This window comes from Enhydra lutris, unplaced genomic scaffold (genome assembly GCF_002288905.1).
Source record: "Enhydra lutris kenyoni isolate GAN:26980312 unplaced genomic scaffold, ASM228890v2 scaffoldscaffold41, whole genome shotgun sequence".
Lineage (NCBI taxonomy): Eukaryota > Metazoa > Chordata > Mammalia > Carnivora > Mustelidae > Enhydra > Enhydra lutris.
This window is the reverse complement of record NW_019154125.1, coordinates 3,106,379-3,131,286: the sequence shown is the minus strand read 5'-3', so window position 1 is coordinate 3,131,286 and position 24,908 is coordinate 3,106,379.

Here is a 24,908-nt window from a genome sequence, read left to right as displayed (position 1 = left end):
TCAAATCTCTCCTCAGTTCAGAAGTTTCCAGGGTCTCTGTCTCTCTCAGAGAAGAGCCATAGTTTGGAAGACAACAAACTAGACACTATGGATGGTTGCCACCCCTCTCATTTATCTCCCCCAAACACCTTCCAGTTCCCTCAGCAACTCTCTTTTCCTCTGATACTTCAGGTACCTTCCTGCCTCCATGCCTGTATATCTGTTCCCTTCCCTCTGTCTAAAATGCTTTCTCCTCAGATGGACACATGGCTAGCTGGCTTCAACATTTCTTTCAGGACTTCATTCAAAAGCTACCTTTGTAGAGAGTCCTCTTCTGGTTACTTTTTGTAATGTTTAACCCCTTACTTTGAAATTGCACATAATTTTTCTTTTATCTTTTCTTTTTCTTAATGCTTATTACTGTCTAGCAAACTGCACATTTTCTATTTATCTTGTCTACTTCCTTTCTTTCCTAGGAGAACATGAGTTTTATAAAGGCAAGATATTTATCTGTTCTGTTCACTCCTACACCCCCAACAACCAGAATGGTGGGCCCAGTCCACAAAGGGTGCTTAGTAAATATTTGTTGAAAAATGTTTTTGAGTTTGGTGTATCTTATCCAGGTCAGCCCTTCCTGAGGGGGAGAATGAGCCATTTCTTCTAAGAATCCTAGGGAATCTTTTTTAAGAGATCGATGCCAAACCTTTCAATAAGAGCTGCAAAGCTGGGCACACTAAGGCCCTTGTTTAATGAACAGCTTGACTTGAGGGTTAGCAATTTGCAAGTAGATGCTAGTTCTCCCTTGGTTTCTTCCTTTTCAACAAGTACCTTTCACCACAGGGCTTGTGTTGTGTGTGGCTTCTCCATCCTCTGAAACGTGCCTCCTGTCCAATGAATCCTTTAACTAATTCCCTCCTTGACCCTCAGATTTCAGCTCTACTGTCCCCAGGAGAATTTCCTGTGGCCCTGCTCACTAGACAGTGCCTCTTTCCTTAGCAGTGCTTTTCACTTATAATAATCTATGTATCCGTGTGGTTATTTGATTAAACTCTCCTCTTCATAGATTGTAGGCTCCACAAGGGCAGAGATAGGATGTACTTTTATTCACTATTCTCTGCCTAGCACAGATCACAGGCCACAGCACTGAAAGCAGCTCAAAAATATTTGTTGAAAGGATTTTGAGTAAATGGGGAAAGCTGACTGACTCTGAATAAGAGACTGAGACATTTTTGCATCACTTCTTGGATAATTAGGACATAAAAAATGAAAAATGGCAATAGAAAGAAGAGGGAGAAGAGCAGTGGGTAAAGTGCTTAGGATCTGGGTACTAAATGATGGCATCCATAAATTAAAAAAAAAAAAAAAACTCCTTTGAGTTAAGCTCATTATAATTGTGAACACTTGGTCTGAAGAAAAGTTGGTCATGGAATCTAAATAGGTAAGAAAGTCAAGGAGCTATAAGATTCTTTTCCAACCCCTCTAAGTCTTGGGAGGGATTCGGACTTCCACTGGGAATAAAAATGGGATTGGGTTGTGGAACAAGGTAATTTCAATTCAGATCTGGTCTGCAGATGAAATCTGTGTTATATATCTCCCAAGTCCCCTCCTGCTGTTCTCCCTGGTTCAGACTCTATAATACACCATTTAGATCATGACTGTAGGACTCTCAAACACCACTGTCTGGCTCTTTCTGGCCCTCCGCACCCTGTAGAGAATGAGTGCAATCCAAACTCCAAGTGGTATCCAGAGCTTTTCATAATCTAGCCTTTGCCTCTGATCTCTAAACTTAATTTTTAAATCATCCTCCCAGATACACCCTACTCTCCAGACCAATTAAACTTCTCCAAACATAGCAGGTTGCTCTATGACCTCAAACCTTGGCATATCTTATTTCCAGTGCTGGGAATGTTTTATCACATATATTTACATGGCATATTCCCATTAACCCTTCAGATCAATCTCCAAGACATAGGAAGGCATCTTGGAATTTCCCCTAAGCAAAGTTAGAGGCTTCAAACTTTGAGATTCCTTAGTATTTTGTTAACTCTTTATTATTGGGATCACTATGTAATTTTGTAATATTTCTATTAACTTGATTGTCCCACTAGGCTATGAGCCACTTGAGAGCACAAATGGGGAGAGTATTCACATCAATATATTCCTAAGGTTGAATATAGGACATGACATGCAATTACTGTCTCATAAATAGTTGTTCAATTTATAAATTAATGCAAGCTTATGTTCAAATAATGTGCAATAAAATTTGTGGTTTTAACGGAATCATATCTGAGACAGAGTAAGTATCATACCCAAATTGTGATCCAGAGCTATACAACAGTTCAAGAGTGTATTCTAATGTAGTTCAAGTGTAATTAAAAAAAAAAATGGGAAATAAGGAAGTGCTGGGATGATTGCCCTAAATAGTGTTGGTTTCCTTTCTTTATTTCAGATATATTGATTAAATCCCTCTAATGCACAGGGATTTAAGCCTGCAAGATCAGTTCTTTCTTTGCAATGGCTGCATTTCTTTAGTGCTCCATGGAGTGACAGATGCTCTGCAGTATTAGCCAGGACTTCTGGAGTAACACAGTCTCCTCAGTGTAAGAATACTTGAAATTTCTCTCAAAATTTGTGTAAAACCTTATACAGGGTTTCTTTTAGAGACAGATAAAGTTATAGATTCAAAGACAGATGTGTTCCTATTCCAGGTCTTTATAGAGGATAATACATCCCTCCTGTGACAAATATCCAGCATTGTGCCAGGCACTTTGGCTCTTAGTAAGTGTTGATTGTATGAAGGAATTCACAAGTTTGTTGCTTGGGTAAGATATGTACAAATCAAATTACTGCAAATGTGGAGACTTTTTTTTAATTTCCTTTCCATTAAGGATTGCTGGATACTAACACACTAAATTTTGAGTGGTAAATATTTTATGGGTGACCTTTATACCCTAGTTGGCTGTGATTAGGAATCTCAGCAAGTTATCTAATAGAACAATACGGAGAGAGGAAAAAAATCAATATGCAAACTCCAAATTTAATTAATATTCACTCAAAATACAAAATGTGCCAGGTTCTTTGAAGGTACTTTTTTCACACATTGTTTCACTTAATTCTATGACTCAATTAGATTTTTATTATCTCCATTTTTATCAGTAAAGAGATTTAAGTAACTAAAAGCTTTCCTTAGCCCTCAGAAGTAAGGTGCCTGTTATCTGCACTTCTATTAGTTCTTCCTTCATATTTGGTTAATACTCTTAACCCAGGGCACTGCAGTTGTTTGTCATAATCAACATCTTCCTCTTCACCATCATGAGGTGAGCATGTATTATGAGTTAGATAAATAACCTCTTCTAAGCTAATTTCATAATAGCACTTTCTGATACATATTTTTGTTCTTATATGAACAGAAGAAAACACAGTTGAGGGTTTAAGTGGCTTTTCCAAGTTCATAAAGCTAGGAGAGGTATAGGCAGTTACTGATTTTAAGTCCCCTGTCTCCAGAGACCATGATCTTAAACACTGGACTACAGTGCTTCTTGTTGATTTCCTTCTCTGTCTGTTTCACAAAGCTGTCAACTGTTTAAAGGCAGGAAGCCTGTATCATTCCATTCTAAGACTTCACAATAGGTGTTCAATATGAGTTTGTTGAATTATCAGAAACCTTGCTTCCAAGCATACATTCTTTGCTAGATTTACTTGAGAACTCGAGAAACTCTCTTAGCTATTATGAGCCTTCAAGAAGATATTATATAAGCTGAAATTTTAAATATGACCAAGAGGTAAGTAGAAAAGGAAGAGATAAGCATTTCTAGAAGAGAACGTGGCATGATACAGTCAGAGGACAGTTCCTAAATAGGTATGGCTGGAGGAAAGAAAAGGTGTGGGTGGGTAGAAAAAAGTGAGATTAGAAGACAGATTATTTACTGTGTACTGTGATAAACCAAAATGTCTTAATTTTGTTTTTCTTCATGAATGGTCAAGGAAACAAATGAAGGATTTAAGCAGAGAGTAACATGATACTGTCTTGCATGTTGGAAACATTACTCCTGTGGTAACATAAAGAATGGATCAGAGGACAAGAGTGGAATATCCTAGGCAAGAAATTAAGTACTTTAGCCAAAACTAAGGCAGTGGGGGTGGGCATGGAGAATAAGGGGGGGCAGATATCATGAAGGTGGAATCTAAAGAACACCATGACTGATTAGATGTGGAAGAGGGAAGAGTTAAAGATGGCTCCTAGATTTCTAGCTCAAGTGACAGGGTGGTTGTTGGGGGATATCTACAAAAAGTAGCCTTATCGGAAAATCAGTTTTTTGAGCAAAATAATTAACTTTTGGATACTAAGCAGGGAGGTAGATAAATACATCTTAGCTGAACATAGAGATTTGGGCTGGATGGATAGCCTACCTTACTGGGGGTGGGAAAATGTCACCAGTGAAAGCATGAAGAATGTAAAAAGAACAGAGAGGGCCAGAGGACATAACCTTTTGGGGAAAAGGTAATACATAGTTGTGTGGAAGAAAAGAATTACAAGGAGCAGACTGGGTAGCCTGGACATAACTGAGGAGAAGAAATTTTCAAAAGAAGGCATGATTTAGTGTTGGATACTGTAAAAGGATAAAAATTAAACCGAAAAGGTCTACCTGACTATTGTTCTATATTAATCTGGCCTGTAAGAAGATTTGACACTACTTTAGCATGTGGCTTCTTTTCTACTGAATTAGACAAGGTGAAGGTAATTATTTTCTGTGGACCAAAACAATCTTAGAGGTAGTAGCACATGAAGCAAATCATACTCTGTGCTTTTTTCCTTACTTCCCTTCCCCAAGGGCTACACATTTTTATACAAATGGAATCTTGTCAAAATGAACAGCAAGAGTATCTTGATGAGGGACAGAATCACAAAAAGAAAATGTGTCTTAGAGACTGAGGCTGCAGGAGTGGGGATTTTCTTTCATATACATGAGACGATTATGAACAAGTATGAATATATGTACATGTGAACTTCAATGTCCTTTAGCATTTCTTGACAACTTCTCTATTTGCTTTCCATATAATTTCATCTCCTCAAAATGGAATGATAACCCTGATATATCAAACATGACTTCCTGCTCAGCTCTCTTCTTTTCTTCCTTTCTTCCCTTTTCAAATATTTACATGCAGTTGAAAGTCTGAATGTCCATTAAGCACATAATTAGTCTCAAGAGTTAACTTTAACAAAATACAAAATACATGTAGGAGAAAATAGTAATTCTACTAGATTTGTACTGAGATCTATTTGTTATTCTCGTGCAAAAAATCCTGCCAGTGCAGATGTCATCCCAGATGACTTATCACTTAAAAATGACAGCTGGGCAGGAGTAGAATATTTTACAGCTGTTTACAATGTATTTATATGTATTTAACACATTGAAAATAATTGGTGAAAATCACAAATTGACAAAATATACTGCATTATTCTTAAACATTAAATCAAAAGATTTCAGCAGGTATAGGAAAATAATAATGTAATTGTGTGTTTTCACTCAGGAAAGATTAAGTAAGTTGGTCAAGGTCACATAGACAATGAGTGATGGAGTTAGCATTAGAACCAACAGTCATGCCCTCAACAACCAGCTCTTTCACAGGCTCTTTGTGCTCACATTCCTAATGTGAAAAAAATGGTAAAGGAAGGAATCCATATGCAAAACATGAACTACCTCCTTATCCAATTTTCAATACAGGCATATGTGTAATACCTGAAAACTGAAATAGAATTGACGAGAATGTACAGGGATGGGAAATATGAATTAAAATATCCACAAAGTACCTGGGTTTACCTCCTTTCTGAAAGGACATTAACTGAGAGAATTGGGAACACGTGGAGAATGGAAATTTGGCAAGCCTAAACACTTAAAGAACTTGGAAAGAATTAGATGTATAAGCATGGAAGATATTTTTGTTCATAATGGGTTTCAGTGATGTGTGTGTGTGTGTGTGTGTGTGTGTGTGTGTGTGCATGCCCATGTGCTTGTACACATTTTCAAATATACTTTAAAGGCAGGCTCAATTTAATATTGTATCTTTCTTTTCCTGTTAGAAGTACAGGTGTCTTTTTGGTAGTGGGATGGAAGGAAATATCCGTATGGCCACACAGACTCAAAATCATTCCAAGGATCTCCAGTTAAATCCCAGTAAGAGCTGCTATTTTTCTGATGAAGGTGTAAAAGTGATAGAGGAAAACTAGAGTGCTGTTAAGATCCAAGCTCCAGGTTTGGTTCTATACTTGATAAAAATCTCTGCCCCTCAAACTTTGACTTGAGTTCATAGAATTTCTTGCATAAATTGTACTTTTTTATTAGTACACCTGGATTTGACATTAGCAAGCTCAGACACCTTTGGCAAGTTGTTTCATTCTTTTAGGGGTCAGTCTCTCCATCTGTAAAACAGGGTTAATAATAGTACATACTGTATTGTTGGAGAGGGGATCTAAGCTATGTTGAAATTTCTCAATGAATGTTAAGTACACTACCATCACTATTATGCCTGTTATTATTACCATCTTTAACTCTCATTGAATCTTACCATCAGACATTTCTGTCAAAAAATAAAGGTTCAGAACATATCAGGAAAAAAATATTTTCTCAAATTACAAAGTTTAAATTGGCACTATTTATATTTCCCAAAGTGGAAATACTGGCATACTCTTTAATTACTTCTTTACTCCCATCCACATACAAAGAGGTCACCATGTGCTATGAATTTATCTTCAAATAGCTCATGAATCTTACTACACTATTTTGTCTCTACTCTGGATATTGCAAGATGAATACTCCCAGTCTTTAAAAAAAACAAGCAAATAAACAACAAAAACCTCACCCTTGACCTTCCAACTGTCAAACCATATCTCTGCCTCTCTTTACAGTAAATGTCCTCAAAATGTCATCTATAATCACAGACTCTTCTATCAACCTTCAAATTTGTCTTGAACAAATGACTCTCGTGTTCCTGTCTACCATTCCACCAAAATAGTTATTGAGGTCACCTTTGTTATGCTAAGTCTAATTGCCAATTTTCAGTCTTAATCACCCCATTTGCAGCTTTGTCAGAGGTGATCATTCCCTCTTTCTCCCAACTCTCTGAACTTGGCTTCTTGGCACCAGGCTCTTAGGACACTACTTCCCGATCTCTCCTATACTCATCACTACTAATTTCTCCAACTTCTGAAACTGATTACTCCAATTCTATGTCTTTGAACCTTCTTGCTTCTTGCTTCCCTATCTACACCACTACTCAGGTAACACTATCTAGTCTCTTGTTTTAAAAACTATGTAGCACAAAAACTGACACATAGATCAATGGAACATAATAGAGAACCCAGAAATGGACCCTCAACTCTATGGCCAACTGATTTTCAACAAAACAGGAAAGGGTATCCGGAAAAAAGACAGTCTCTTCAACAAATGGTGCTGGGAAAATTAGATGGCCACAAGCAGAAGGAAAATGGACTGTTTCCTATACCATACACAAAATTAAACTCAAAATGGATGAAAGACTTAAATGTGAGACAGGAATCCATCAAAATCCTAGGGGAGAACACAGGCAGCAACTTCTGTGACCTCAGCTGCAGGAACTTCTGGCTAGAAACATCTCCAAAGGCAAGGAAAACAAAAGCAAAAATGAACTATTGGGACTTCATCAAGATAAAAAGGTTTTGCACAGCAAAGAAAACAGTCAACAAAACTAAAAGGCAGCCTAAAATAGAAGAAGAAATTTGCAAATGACAGATCAGATAAAGATCTATAAAGCATTCATCAAACTCAACACCCAAAAACCAATCTAGTTAAGAAATGGGCAGAAGACATGAATAGACATTTCTCCAAAGAAGTCCTACAAATAGCCAACAGACACATCAAAAAAAAAAAAAAAAGAAAGAAAGAAAGAAAGAAAGGAAGAAAGAAAGAAAAAATGCTCTACATCACTCAGCATCAGGGAAATACAAATCAAAACCACAATGAAACACCACCTCACACCAGTCAGAATGGCTAGAATTAAGAAGTCAGGAAACGACAGATATTGGCAAGAATGCAGAAAAAGGGGAACCCTCTTACACTATTGGTGGGAATGCAAACTAATACAGCCAATCTGGAAAACAGTATGGAAGTTCCTCAAGAAGTTAAAAATAGAGGGGCACCTGGGTGGCTCAGTGGGTTAAAGCCTCTGCCTTTGGCTCAGGTCATGATCCCAGGGTCCTGGGATCAAGCCCCGCATCAGGCTCTCTGCTCAGCGGGGAGCCTGCTTCCCCCTCTCTGCCTGCCTCTCTGCCTACTTGTGATCTCTGTCTGTCAGATAAATAAATAAATAAATAATCTTTAAAAAAAAAAAAGAGAGAGAGCTACCCTATGACCCAGCAATTGCACTACTAGGTATTTACTCCAAAGATACAAATGTAGTAAACAGAAGGGGCCCCTGTACCCCAATGTTTATAGCAGCAATGTCCACAACAGCCAAACTATGGAAAGAGCCCAGATGTCTGTCAACAGAGGAATAGATAAAGAAGATGTGGTATACACACACACACACACACACACACACACACACAGGAATATTACTCAGCCATCAGAAAGGATGAAATCTTAACATTTACATCACATGGATGGAACTTAAGGGTATTATGCTGAGTGAAATAAGTCAGAGAAATACAATTATCATATGGTTTCACTCATATGTGGAATAAAAGAAACACTGCAGAGGATCATAGAGGAAGGGAGGGAAAACTGAATGGGAAGAAGTCAGAGAGGGAGAAAACCATGAGAGACTTTAACTACAGGAAACAAACTGAAGGTTGCTGGAGGGGAGGTGGGTGGGGGAATGGGGTAACTGGGTGATGGGCATTAGGGACTGCATGTGATGTGATGAGCAGTTGGTGTTATACACAACTGATGAAACACTGACCTCTCGATCTGAAACTAATGATGTACTACATGTTGGCTAATTGAATTTAAATTAAGAAAAAGCTGTCATCTACTAAAGAAGCAACTAGGATTTAGTGTGATAAACGTTATCATTGCGTAATACAGGGCAGTCTAGCTCCTCATTCAGACTTAGTTGTTATGGAAGATTTATTGATCCTGTGCATATCTAAATTTAGACATAAAGACAAGTAGAACATAGTATGAGCAATGCAAAGGTATTTGGGAAAATGAAGATGGAATGGAAAAAGTTACTTTGGGACCTAAGAAGAAGATATAACAGGTTTAGAGTACAGAAAGCTAGGGATTTTGATCCCAAGAGCAATGTGAAACTAGTACAGAATTTTAAGCAGAAGAATGACATGCACTATTTCAAAATTTAGAAACATCACTCTGGCTGCAGTAGAAAACAGAAAGTTGGGTGCCATTGAGAAATTGTAGGTAAAGATTGTAGGTAAAAGATATTATTTCAGGTCTCTGCTGAAAAGTCACCTTATCAGTAAGCTTTCCCTCTTATTTTTTTTTAAAGATTTTTTATTTATTTATTTGACAGTTGGAGATCACAAGTAGACAGAGAAGCAGGCAGAGAGAGAGGAGGAAGCAGGCTCCCCCAGAGCAGAGAGCCCAATGCGGGACTCGATCCCAGGACGCTGGGATCGTGACCTGAGCCGAAGGCAGAGGCTTTAACCCACTGAGCCACCCAGGCGCCCCCCTGTCTCTTCTTATAAAATAATAACTCTCTACCTTACTCCAACCCTGATATTCCTTATATTCCTTAATCTGTTTTATTATTTTCCCAACACAGTCTGACAAATTATATATTTCCTTATGTATTTTCATTTCTTTTTTTTTTTTTAAAGATTTTTTTTAAATTTATTTATTTCTCAGAGAGAGAGAGAGGGAGAGCAGGCAGAGCGGCAGGCAGAGGCAGAGAGAGAAGCAGGCTCCCCACTGAGCAAGGAGCCCGATGCGGGACTCGATCCCAGGACCCTGGGATCATGACCTGAGCCGAAGGCAGCGGCTTAACCCACTGAGCCACCCAGGCGCCCCATGTATTTTCATTTCTTTATGTTATTCTCCCTCAACTAGAATGTAAGCTCCTGGAGGGCAAGGAACGTGTTTTGGTTACTGCTAGATTCCCTGTACCTAGGAGAGTGCCAATGTCAATAAATATTTGTTGGATGAAGAGAGAGTTTTTTAAATGCATGGAATCAATAGTACCACTGCTCTATTTCAGGACCTCATCTCTCCCCTTAGGTCAATGCCTAACTCCCATGAGACTTTCCTCTATCTTCAGTTCACTTTTTGTACTGCCAGAGTCATCTTCCTAAGGGTAAATCTTGGTGCCTTAGTTCCCATAGCCAGCTTTCTATAGCCTTACAACATCTATAGAATTCAATTCAAATTCCAGGCAAGGGCCAGGATCTATCTGGTCCACATTATCTATATTCTAGCCGTACCAAATTCTTCTGTGAATTCCCCTAGTAAACTGTTATGTCTTGTTCAACTATACATTATCTAGTCATCACCAAACTCACAGTTTTTTGGATATTGTAGATATTTAATAAATGTTCAAAAATGAGCAAATGAATGAATGAAGTAATTCTATTTGACATACTATCATTACTACCCTGCCTAAAATGACTCTTCCTCACTTCTCTACTTGGAAATTCTTCCAAAATCTTTAAGATCTAGATCATATGTCACTTTCTATCGATGGGTAGCCTGCCTGGATTCCCCTGAGCAGATATAGTCATTCTCTCCTTTGGGCTCTTTGTTAATATTTCGTATAAAACCTTCTTGAATATTAGCTTCATGAAAACAGGGTCTTTATCATTTCTCTATCTTCAAGGCCTAAGCTAGTACCTGACACATAGCAGTTGCTCAGTAAATTTCAGTTTAGTGAGTAATTCTCACCATACACTTTCGAATTTTTCTAACAAATATGAAGCCTCTATTATATCATGAGTAACCAGAGGGTAGGGACTCTGACTTATTTCACTGAAACAGAATGCTTGTCACAAGTATCATCCTATAAGTATTGTCTGAATAAATAGGATTTTTATAATAAAATTTCATTTCATTCATACATTAAGGCGCGACATTATTCTACACACACTTGCTGTTAAAATGTGTTTTCTCCCTCTTTCCAAGTTACTCATTAAGATACTTGAAAATTAATTATAGGTCTTCAGGAACTATCAGCATTCCTTCCAGTGACACCTCAAATAACTTAGTCTCCCCTGGCACTTAGTCCATGGCAACTTCACACATGCCATATGCATGGCTTACATCTCCTATCAGATTCACAAACTAACCTGATCATACTCTAAATACACTTAGCCTTGTCTTCTTGCTACACTGCCTTTTCTACTATGGCTTAACTGCCATGAGATAGGAAGTTGAAAGAGGGGGAGACCTGGGAGCTAGCTCCCATCCTGCAATGCCCACATTTTTCATCTATATATTCCAATCTGGGCTGAAGAAAAGCAAGAGAGCAAAAGCAAATAGCAACAAAGCCAGTCACGTGCCTGCTGGCACCTGCGATCAGTCCTCCGTGTCTCCATTTGTCTCCTATGACTGAGAAGAAGAGAAGGCAGCAATCTTCTGGACTATCATGAGTAAAATAGAATCCAGGAGCCTAGCTAGAAATATGAAATGCAAGGGATATAGAATCATAAGCTGGAGCAGGACAAGGGAAGAAAGAGCCAGGACTTGATGGATCCTCATTTTTTTCTATAAACAAGAGTCTTTGAAATTGGGATGTATAATCATGTTAGAAAGCCTTTAATTTAAAACGAACTAGTGAATTTGAAACAAAGGAAAAAAAAGTCTGGTGATAATTCAAGGATTTAGGCATATCAAGAGAATCTTTCCTTCTATAATACATTTTCTTGAAATAAATCTGTATTCACAGAGTTGTTCTAAAGTATTTCAGCATTTAATTTCATTTTAAATTACTGAAGAAAGAAATTTTGGCTGATAGAAACCCAGCCACATGGGCACAGCAAAATAATAGCTAAATAGGAATATGAAAAACACACGCAGGACACAACCATCTTCTTTTCTTTTCTTTCTGGCAGAGACAGCACCTAGGATAGAGACTGAAAGGCCAGATACTCACTTTCTCTGTTTGCCTTGTAGTTGGGGCCCAGCTATATGACCCATTCTGGTCCAAAGGACCTAAAGAGAGGTCTGCTGTGTGAGAGGCTGGAGGATAAAGTGCAGAGTTCTGAGAGAAGCTTAACTCTGTATTGGACATGGTTGTGAGGACGTGATACAATGTTGTCAGGCAACGTCACTGTCAAACTGAGGATGGTGGACCTCAAGCATGGCAAGAGCCTTAGTCCTCACTGACTTCAGTGAGCCACAGAGCCATTCCACAATCCACCTCTTATTATGCAGAGAGTAATACGGCCTCATTGCTTAAGTCCCTTGAAGTTCAGATTATTTTGTTACACTAAAGTAGCCAAAGTAGCCTACCTACTGATTAATCAAAATATGTTCGCAGGCCAGATTCTTCAAATATCAAATTCTGATAAGCAAGAACATTTTATTTGCTATTACTATACTTTTGCCCCGAGATAAGGAATGATTTCTATTTATCTTAGATTAAATATTTAATGTATTTATAGTGGTTATAGATATAAAATTAAGTGGTAATGTGATAAATAAGTTTATCATGGCTCCTGTTAGGACATAAATATTTGAATATATCAGGGTTTCTCAAAGTGTTTCTTGAAAGATTAGTTCCTAAAGATACTCCCAAAGAAAGTTGGCTTCATGGCTATGCATATTATATTATGTGCATATTATACTATAACCTGTTATAACCTGTTTTTATTATTATATTCTATATTATAATATATTATTATATTATATTTTATATTATGACCTGAGTTGTAAGGTTATTATAACCTGTTATAAAGTTTCAAGTACATATTAACATGAAAGATACTGAGAAGCCCAGCAGTTTAAAAACAAACAAACAAGTTAATTTTATTTGAATGATAATATCCCCCAATTTTTCAGATCCCCAAATCCCAGATAATAGAATTTAGCTAGATGTTTTTTGAAGTCCCTCTCTTTTCCAAGGTTCTATAATTAGAGACGCTCGCTAGTTGTGTTTGTTAGTTCTACTACTGTTACAGGACATAAGGCCCAGGCAACGCAGCAGTGGTCTTCTGGAAGGTTTTTGAGGGCAGATTTTGAACAAGTAGGTGCCCCATAATGTTTACTACCAACACACAAATGTACATTTTTCTCCCAGAACACTGGCCTCCTAAATCTTTCGTTATGTTTGTATATAAGGACGTAAGAAATTACAGATGGACCAGGCTCCCCTATGAATAGGCTACTTTGTAAAGGCCCTTCTCACTCTTGTAATCATCTAGGTTCTGTCCCTAACACAATAATTTGTAACTTGTGCCCATCTATTTTTTTTTTTTTTTTTTTTTTTTAGCTCTGCATTCTAGTTCTAGATAAGAGATTTAGTTGTGCTGCTCAGCTATCAAATTGGGGTAGTCTCTCCAGCTTTCTGGGCCTCAGTTTTTCTATCTTTGTAAAACCAAACTTGGATATTCAACACTCATTATCTGGTGTTGTCAAATTTTTCAGTTTGTGGCTACCTAATTCAGCTGGTTAATTTGTGCTCCCAATAATGTCAAGTTTAAGAATTAAGTTCAATTTATAAGATGGTCCGAAAGTTAATAACATTTCAAGGATAAACTTTTTCTCTCTTCTTTTTTATTGGAAGAGAAATTCTATCAAATTTCTTAGTAATGACATGCTAAATGGTTGCTTGGAAAATACTGAAACAGAATGTAAATACTTCCAAATGTGCTTTTCTTTAAAAGCAAATACATTAATGGATACAGAATTTCAGTTTAGGAAGATCATGAAGTTCTAGGGATGGGTGGTAGTGATGGTTGCATAGCAATTGTGAATGTACTTAATGCCATTGAGCTATATACTTAAAAATGGCTAAAATGGTAAACTTACTTATATTTTAACAAAATTTAATAAGGTGAGTGAAACATTATGAAAATTATGTTTTCTTCCCCATCTCTTAACATATGAGAAAAATGACATGAATAGAATTTTCTAAATTCAAAATTTTAGTATAATTCCTTTAATTAAAAAAAGTATCCACACAATAATTCATTTAACAAATATTCACTAAGTACGTTAATGAAATGAAGGAGGTGCTCCCTCAGCACAGAAATAAAAGGAGTTTCATTTGTTCCTAACCTGGATTATTTTATACAAAAAGCTTAAAATATTCGATAAGAAATATAGTCACTAAATCGTAAATGGTATCCTCATTGGAAAAGTAGAATAGAGTAGTAGTAATCAACTATAGAAGACTCTAGAGTCAAAAAGATTTGGGAACCAATATTAACTGTACAACCTTGAGCATGTTGTATACCCAAAAACTACTGGACACCATGAAATCTTCCATGAATGGTGTTTTACACTTGATCTTAGCCAAAAGGCCGAGAAGCGATGATGAATGGTGTTTTAAAATTATATGAGACACCCAAGGAAAAGAACAACATATAGTGTGTGTTTGATATTTGGCAAACATTTAGTAAATGTTATTTGTGATTATTATTACTACACTGCTATTTAAATTTTTTAAATTTTTATTGTGGTAAAAACACAATGTATCTGCTTTCTTTTTTTTTTAAATATTTTATTTATTTATTTGACAGAGAGAGAGATCACAACAAGGCAGAGAGGCAGGCAGAGAGAGAGAGAGGAGGAAGCAGCTCCCCGCTGCGCAGAGAACCCAATGTGGGACTCGATCCCAGGACCCTGAGATCATGACCTGAGCCGAAGGCAGAGGCTTTAACCCACTGAGCCACCCAGGCGCCCCCATATCTGCCTTCTTAACAGAATTTTTCGTGTATAATACAATTATCATTAACTCTCTGAAAACCACCATTTGACCCTTTCAGACACTTGATGTACATGGAATTATACAATATTTTTCCTTCTGTAACAGGCCTATTTCACTTAGCATACTGCCCTCAGGGTTCATTCATATTGTCACTGATTGTAAGATTTCTTTTTTAATGACTGAATAATTATATATCTATATCTAGCTCACAATTTTTTACCCATTCATCCACTGGTGGACATTTAGTTTGCTTCCAAATCTTGGCTACTGTGAATAGTGCTGTAATGAACATGGGAGAACTAGTATCTCTTTGAGATCCTGATTTCAACTCTTTTGGATAAATACCCAGAAGTGGGTTTGATGAATCATATGGTAGTTCTGGTTTTAACTTTTTGAGGAATCTCCATATAACTTTCTATAGCAGCCACACCATTTTGCAATCCCACCAAAAGTATACACGGGTTTCAAATTCTCTACATCCTTGCCAATGCTTACCATTTTTTTCCCCTTTTAGTAATAACCATCCTTACAGGCCTGAGGTGATATTGTGGTTTTGATTTATATTTCTCTGATGGGGAGTGATGTTCAGTATCCTTTCATACACTTGTTCATCATTTGTATATCTTCTTTAAAGATATGTCTATTCAAGTGCTTTGCTTATTTTTTAATTGAGTTATTAAGTTTTAGTTTTGGCTTTTGTTTTGCTATTGAATTGTAGGAGTTTTTAATGAATTTTGGAACTTATCCCTTAGCTGATACATGGTTTGCAAATATTTTCTCCCATTCCGTAGGTTGCTATTTCATTCTGTTGATTATTTCCTTTGCTGTACAGAAACTTTTCAGTTTGAAGTAGTTCCACTTCTCTACTTCGCTTTTGTTGCCGTGGCTTTGGTGTTACACCAATGAAGTCATTGCCAAGACCAAGGTCATAAAGTTTTTCTTCTATGTTTTCTTCTAGGAATTTTAGTTTTGAGTCTTACATTTAAGTCTTTAATCCATTTGGAGCTGATTTTTTTGTATAATGTCACAAAGAGCACCAAATTGCCAAAATGATCCTGAGAAGGAAGAACAAAACTGGATGCATGATATTTCTTGATGTCAAAATATACTATAAACTTATAGTCATTAAAACAGTGTGGCACTGGCATAAAGACATACATACAGAACAATGGAACAGAATACAGAACCCAGAATCAATCTTTCTGTGTATGGTCAAATGATCTTTGACAAGGGTTCCAAGAGCACACAATGGGGAAAGGACAGTACCTTAAACAAATGGTGTTGGAAAAACTAAATAACCACATGCAAAACAAAATTAGATCATTACCTCTCTTACCATACACATACAAAGTCCACTCAAAATGGATTAAAGACTTAAATATGGGTTTCATTTTAAATGAAAATGCAAACCTCCTAGAAGAATTAAGTGCTTTAAAAACAATCTAGAGAGGGACACCTGTGTGACTAGGTCGGTTAAGCGTCTGTCTTCGGCTCATGTCATGATCCCAGGGTCCTGGGATCAAGTTTAGTATCTGGGTCTCTGCTCAGTGGGGAGTCTGCTTCTACCTCTGCCTGTTTCTCCCCTTGCTTGTTCTCTCTTGTTTGCTAGCTTTCTCTCTCTCTGATAAATAAATGAATAAAATCTTAAAAAAAGAAATCTATAGAGATCACTGAATGGATCACTAGTTCCTTGAGAATAGGGACCATATTTATTATTTCAGTATTTCACAAGTCTTAGAAGAATGCCAATAGCATCATAGGTATTCATAGAAAATTAATAGTTGGGTGCCTTGGTGGTTCTGTGGGTTAAGCCTCTGCCTTCGGCTCAGGTCATGATCTCAGGGTCCTGGGATTGAGTCCCGCATTGGGTTCTCTGCTCAGCAGGGAGCCTGCTTCCTCCTCTCTCTCTCTCTGCCTGCCTCTCTGCCTACTTGTGATCTCTCTCTGTCAAATAAATAAATAAATTCTTAAAAAAAAAAAAAAGAAAATTGTTAAAGAATTTATCAAAAATTGATCTGGGTATAAACTTAACCACTGGAATTCATGAAGAAACATCTAGTGAGACTCCTAATTAATGCATCTAGTTACATGAAAATTGTGGTGACAGCGGTGTTTACTTCTTTTTACATTTAATATACTATTTCACATCTACAAATACTATATAAACCTGGTATTTGTATCTCATGGTAATTTTCAAAAGAAAATCCCTCAAAACTTCAGTTCCAGAGATGCCTGGGTAGCTCAGTTGATTTAGCCACCTACTCTTTTTTTTTTTTTTTTAATATTGTATTTATTTATTTGACAGAGAGACACAGCGAGAGAGGGAACACAAGCAGGGGGAGTGAGAGAGGGAGAAGCAGGTTTTCCACCAAGCCGGGAGCCTGATGTGGGGCTCGATCCCAGAACCCTGGGATCATGACCTGAGCCGAAGGCAGACGCTTAACGACTGAGCCACCCAGGTGCCCCTAGCCACCTACTCTTAATTTCAGCTCAGGTCATGATCTCAGGGTCCTGGAATGGAATTCCACATCAGGCTCCATGCTCAGCAGGGATTCTATTTGAGGATTTTCTCTCTCCTCTCTCTTTGCCTCTCCCCTTGCACTCTCTCTCTCTCTCTCTCTCTCAAATAAATAAATCTTTAAGAAAAAAACAAGCAAACACTTCAGTTCCAGAGGTTTTAATAATGATAACACAGGTCATCACTTTCGACTACATGTGAATGTAATTCTCTTTCAAATGCCCAAGGAAAAACCTTTATGTTGACCCTATAAAAAGAATGATCACTGACCAAGCCAGCCACTTAAAACTCACCAGCTATTTTTCAGAGTACTCAGGAGATCTTTAATTAATGTGGTTCAACAGTAAACACCAATTAAGAAACAGTTAAGTACGGTTTAGAAGTCTTTTTTCTCTCTTTGAGAAACTTTGGGATTCTTAAAAGGTAACATGGTTCTAAATCCACCTCATCAGCCTCTCTCTTCAGCCTACACTGCAACAGCAAAATTTATAAATGTCCTGGCTTCACTGACAAATATATAAGACAACAGGAGAATAAGACTATTCAAATTAAGTAGAATAAAAATTGTTAACAAGACTGAGATCCTCAATTACAGGTATAATAAAACAGGTAGCAGCCATGGCCCTCTCCTGAACTTTTGCCCCCACCCACCACTGGAAATATGTTTTCTGGTTAATTTGTCAGTATTGTCCTCAAACAAAGAGCCCCTTTTTATTGACAGGTGCAGACAAAGCTTGCAAAAGCTACACAAAAAGGACTCAATAAAAAAAGAGAGATGGCCTTGCTGAGAAGGTAGTTCTTTCTGATTTTCTGTAATAGACTTCACTTTGCTATGAAATTAAATTTATAGTATATCTGCTAGACACTGGGACTCCAGCAAAGCTTCGCTATTCCCTGACTTGACATTAAAGCAGGCGTTTTCATGGGGAGGCCATTTCAAGCCAAATAACTGGTTATGTGAACCGTTTACAGAAAGCCTTTATTTAAAAAGAAAATGGATAGGCACTGTCATTTCCAGAAACTGTTAGTATACAGGCACACATTCAAATTTTGTTTTCCTTTGAGAATACCGCTAAAAAGACAGATGTAACATTAGACAATGGGAAGCTTTCTGGCCTACTACAACACCTCTATGTTTATTATTCTGACTCATAATCTAGCATTTATCGGGTGGCAGGCTGCAAATGGAACAGCACAATCCTATTTCAATAGTGGGTGATCCCATCATAATAAAAATCTAGCCGGTGATTTCAGCTCTGGAGTGGGTATTGCATCAGGTGGTGTGGAGTGCTGAACATAATCCATGAAGGGATCTACATCAGGAGCGTACTCACTCCTGAGCCTGGGAAAAACTACCCAGCCTACAAATATAGTCTTGTGGTAAAATGAGCATACTGTGTTTTGGGCTTGTACTGGGGCTTCAAATTCCATTTATGCTACCAACTTCCATTTATGCAACCAATTTCAAAGTTAAAAGAAATAAGAATTAAAAAGTTAAACAAATCAAGAAAAAAACTTTCAGGGGTCAGGTTGGGGAAAGGTGGGGGGGAACACTTATCACATATTCGAAATCATACAATTATCAGATAAAACTTTAGGTCTTACTTAAAGGTCTGAAGTGACAATGTCAGAAGATTCAGTCATGCTACAAAACATAAGAAGAATGGGGAAAAGTAGCTTATTAAGGATCATTAATTAAAGTATTTAAAAAGTAGTCAATTCCTTACTTGGTATAGCTCCTTGAGATGATCTGGTTCAACTTCTCATTGATAAATGGCAAGGCTAAGGCTTAAGTGAGTGAGCTATCTAATAATAAACCTGTACCTTGGATCCCCAACTCAATCATCTTTCAACTAGGATATATAGCTTCCAAAACAGAAACGGATCTGATAATAATAATCAGATTCAAGCCTTCTAAGGATCTGGAACTCTAATCAAGTTAATTCCTAATAGTTTCTCAAAATAATTTCTTTTGTTTTAAAACTTAATGTCACCCAAGCACCACGTTCTAAACATTGACTTAACTACTCTATATCACATGATATACAAAAAAACTAAAACAAATCTTAGAACATGGACAGCTTAGCAACATCAAAACAATGATTAACACAATTCATCTAGGCAAGAATTAGGTGAAGACAAATGAAAGCTAGCCATGACATTGTCTTTGTAGGATTAACCAAAGTGGGTTCCTCACAACAAAAAAAAACTCATTAAGCATCCCTATTGCTCAGCCTGGACACTGGGACTGGTGGCATAACTGCATTTGGTGGAAAACAGGCCAACCCACCTGGCATACAAGTATAATGAATGGACCTGCTCTTCTGAGAAGAAGCTTTGGGCCAAACTTTGACAAAGATACATGGAATATGGGAACTAGAAGTTATCTCCGTGGGCTTGGGTTTATTACCTCATTACGCATGTGAGAAAAGAGTTTGCAGGTTTTCTTTGAGTTCATAGTTCATTGTGCAGATAATTCCCTTTTACAGAATAAGTCTAAGACCTAAACACTATGTATTTAAATAAAGAACACAGAAACAAATCAAAAGGAAATTTTTGACAAATATTTGATGTGGAAAGACTATTTTACTCTGAATAGCTGATCTGAATTCATATTCTGTGAGTTCTGAGCTTTGTGTATTTGAATCGCCATTCTTTTTTCTGTAAAATGGGAATAGTATGTTTTCATAAATTTTAAGGATTAAATGATAGATTATATTTGGAAGTATTTTGAGACCATAAACTGGTGCACAAACACGATCTTTATTGCCTAATCTCTTCTGGGAAAACCCATTTTTAAAGTAATATATAATGCTATTTATGGCAAAGATGACAGGGCATAATGAAGGACATAAAGCATAAAGCATGTTGATAGCTTTGGAAACATTGTCATTTGGTGTGGCTGCATGAATATCTAGCAAGAAGGGTCTACTACAGAAATTTGCAAATATTTGTAGATATACAACCTCTCTTGAGTGTTTGATAAACCCTTTGGATGACATCCCGAGAAAAATGTACATAATATGCATGTAAGCACAAGACTTTACATAAAATTCCAAGTATTTCCAAAAAAAATCAGGTTAAGAACATTGTACAAAGCGAAACTGTTAATGAAAAGAGAATCATCTGCCTAATTTGGAAGTCCTTTTGTTTTGTTTTGTTTTGTTTTGTTTACAAGGCACTTCACACCATAAACCAAACAGCATTCTAAAAGTCACCTTGAATTCAAGTTCCAAATACTAAGTTCCCTCCATCTACTTAAAATGAAAAGAATAATGGAATGTATATGATTATTCCAGGTCCAATTTAACAAAACAAAACAAAACAAAATTAATAAAACAGACAATGTAAATCCTTGTACACTTCTGAACTAGAAATCATAGATCAAAGAATAAAGAGAAGTGATTGTAATTAAAAGAAATCAATGTAACTAGAGGCATTTTGAAAATTCTAAAATGTTGAGCATGCATGATGCATTAATTAATTTTAATACCGGTTAAAATTTGGAAATTTCTTCTATTGAATAGACAAACATCATTACTGACTTAATTCTAAGAGCCAATGAATCACATTATTGTTTACAAATTACATTAATACATTCAAATATGTATTCTGATTTGTGCATGGGTAATTCATGATTGACTGAACGTTTACTAGTTATTTCTATCTAAAACCACCTTGTAGCCGAGTCCTAATTATTGCCATACTTACTATAACTGAATGCTTCAGAACAGTCACCTCACATAAGAAGGCAATTTGTAAGATCTCTTCAACCTTTACTTGAAGAGTCTTTTATTATGATGATAAAGGGCCTGGAAACCACATCATATGATGAACAGCTCAAAGAACTCTACTCACATTATGCTATTGTGAGTACCTCTATTAGCACTTCTTCCTCTACTCTAATTATTTGTTTATATGTCTGTCTCCCCATCTAGGCTGTGAAATTTTCCAGAAAAGGGGCTGTGTTTTATTCTTTTTTGTATCCATATGTCTGAACATACAACCTAATATATGTTGGCACTCAATAAATCTTGTAACAGAAGGAAGAAATTTAATCAAATAGTAGATTAGTTACAAGGATGAAGATTTGACTCAACATAGGACAGAACACTAAAAATTTGTTGTGTCATAAGAGTAGAAGTTGTGCAGATCTTGTATTTGTTCTGTAGCTACATAACCAAGAAGGTATAGGTAGGAAGTCCTAGTTTTGGTACAGGATTGTGTGAGAAAACTACTGGAATGTACAACTCTGAACTTCCATCACTTTGCAAAGACTGTGTGTTGATAGTATATTACACATCCTTCCTTGTTATCCATGCTGATGTTTTCAAAATGCTTTTTATCCATTATTTTTTACATCTTTCCAAATTCTTCTACAAAAGAAAAAAGATAAAAATGTAAAGCATTCCAGAACTACCTAAAGATAAAGTGTAGCAATATAATATATATCAGACTATGAGAAATGAACAATTGTTAAATATATAATTGTGAAAAAAATTGTTACCCTCAATGCCTGAATTTGATTTTTTTGATCATATGAGCAACTTAAATGAACTTGATAACAATTTAAAAACTTCAACAGATACAAATCTACAGTTTGCAAGCATGACTTTGTCAGGACAATTGTCTTCCAGAAAGGATTTTTTAAAGTGTGTCCTTTGTTCACTGTACTCATCAAAGGGTTAGAAACTCTGAGAAGTTTAGATAAATGAAATATTACCTCACTGATGTAGTGCATAAAACACTGAACTAGAAGCTGAAAGACAAACTTTCCCATTAAAAAATCTTCTGTCCACTTGGATTCTAAACTAGACATACTCAGTTTAGAGAGATCTTTCCACTTCAAATCTTGATATATGAACAAACAGAGAAATAAATATAGCAGTTAAATCTGGAGCCTCATGAAAAAAGATGTCCTATATAAAAGCATAAATTGTAAAACAAAGTTGGAGAGCAAAATAAACACCTCATTTCAAAAAACCTGAGTCCAAAGGCTCCAAACAGAAGGATGTGTACATTATTTTGACTCTCTGAGGTGAGAAAAGCAATGACTAAGGGATAATCATCATGAAGAACCAGAATAAGAGCAATGAAACAGAAGCATCCTGCAAATGTGTGAGTCAGTCCCAAGAGGTGAATTTCTTTTTAAGATTTTATTTATTCATTTGAGAAAGATAGAGCATGGCTGGGGGGGAGGGGGGCAGAGGGAGAAGCAGACTGCCTACTGCACAGGAGCCTGACACAGGGCTCCATGCCAGGACCCCTAGATCATGACCTGAGCCAAAGGCAGACGCTTAACCAACTGAGTCACCCAGGCACCCCCAAGAGGTGAATTAAAACATAGAGGACCAGATTGATACTAAGTCTAAGTCAGATCTAGAAGCCAGGAGGTAAGCTAACTTTACATAAGAACACACTTGTAAATAAGGCTCTCTGCCCTGTTTCCTATAGCAAACTAGAAAAATTTTGAGCAAACCTGTTTCAGGTCTATCAATGAATCCTAGTCCTTACCAAAAGGAAAGGGAAGATGCTATGATCAACTCAAATGTTGAGATATGCTACAGGCTCCACACTTGGGCAGTGAAGAGTAGAGTGTGCTCTCTCCAGCTGATTCTGGGCTCTGGAGGTAGCTAGAACTGTGTATTGGCACTAAAAAGGATCTCAGATTCACACAATCAATCAGAGATGATATTCAAAATACTCAACAGCTAGAATAGCACAAACATGTACTAATTAGAACAGACACTCCAAAATCAAGATACCACCTATGAAAAACAGTACCAGGGTACACTACGTACGTATGTCCTGATTATTAGACCTGTAATCAACTCCTGAACATGGCTCTTAGCATGAAAAGGGCCTCTCTTACTTTGAGTCACCACCAAAAGGTCCATCATATCCTGAACTTCTTTTATATTTTCAGAGTCTACCTGAAGTTTATTTTATCATATTTTTAGAGAAGGGAATAAGGCAGATCCTATATGGTAGGAACAGGATATTATTTGCCCCAAGTTCTAGAAATATATAGAATAATATACAAGATAGGAGAATAGGGGCACCGGGGTGGCTCAGTGAGTTAAGGCTCAGCCTTTGGCTCAGGCCATGATCTCAGGGTCCTGGGATTGAGCCCCGCATTGGGCTCTCTGCTCAGCGGGGAGCCTCCTTCCCCCTTTCTTTCTGCCTGCCTCTCTGCCTGCTTGTGATCTCTCTTTCTGTCAAGTAAATAAATGAAATCTTAAAGAAAAAAAAGGTAGAATAAATATGAAAAGGAGTAAATGTAACATAAATAAGGATATAGAAGCTTTATCAGAATAACCATGGAAGTGAGGGGAGCAAACTCACAGTTATTTGTTTGGTCATTTTATTGGTCTGTTTTTAATCACTGGATTGGCCTTTAAAGTCAATGAATCCATAAGAAGAATCATATCTATTTTACTTAAGAAGCATTGTATCCCTATGCTTGAAACATAGTAAAAGCTCAGTAAAATATTTTATTCTCTCAGTTTTTAATGAATAAATACACACACACACACACCACATTTTTTGAAGATTTTCTATTTCTCGCAATATGACAGTTTAAATAATTTGTTTAACCCTTCTCCTGGAAAAAAAAAAAAAACAACAGCAACAAATTCTGAATAAAACATTGTTTAAACATTTGTTGGATACAGTGATAATTTAGTAAGAAAATAAGGCATAATCTGAAGTGAAAAATTAAGTGAAAGCAGGATCTTAAAGAATAAAGACAGTTTTACAAAATCTAGTGAATTTGAACCTTGGGTTTTGGATTTCTCAGGGCATGTGCAAAAAGCAACAGGGCACAGGATCTGTTCAAGAACCAGAATCTAATGGAAGCACTCCCATCTCCTTCTTAAAGTTGGTCTTCAAAGGTTGCAACCACAAGATAAAGGTAATCTAGAAATATTTCTCCACTGTCACCTACAAGAAAATAATATCTTAACAATTCAAACTTGGGTCTATTTGCGGGAAAACAAAAATTCCCCTAAGAATTTATCATTACTAAGTAGCCATCCTGGTTCTACAACCATAATTCTCAATAATTAGGGAATTAAAATAAAAAACAACAAGTCAAGGGACGCCTGGGTGGCTCAGTTGGTTAAGCAGCTGCCTTCGGCTCAGGTCATGATCCCAGCGTCCTGGGATCGAGTCCCACATCGGGCTCCTTGTTCTGTGGGGAGCCTGCTTCTCCCTCTGCCTCTGCCTGCCACTCTGTCTGCCTGTGCTCTCTCTCTCTCTCTCTTTCTGACAAAAAAAAAAAAAAAAAACTTAAAAAAAAAAAAAAAAAAAAAAAACAACAAGCCAAGAATTAAGTTTAAAGCAATGCTGGGTTGATAGTACCCACAAATAACTAGTAAGAGAAAAAATAAACTTTCTCTGAATAAACAAACCTTCAATCCAGGTTTCAAAGAATCTCACATTGCCAACAAATATGAGTATTTAGTTTTAAAAAAATCATAATAATTACAAATACACAGGGAAACAAGGCATCAAAAGAGAAAGCCAGCAGGCAAAAGAGAAAGAAAATAAAGTT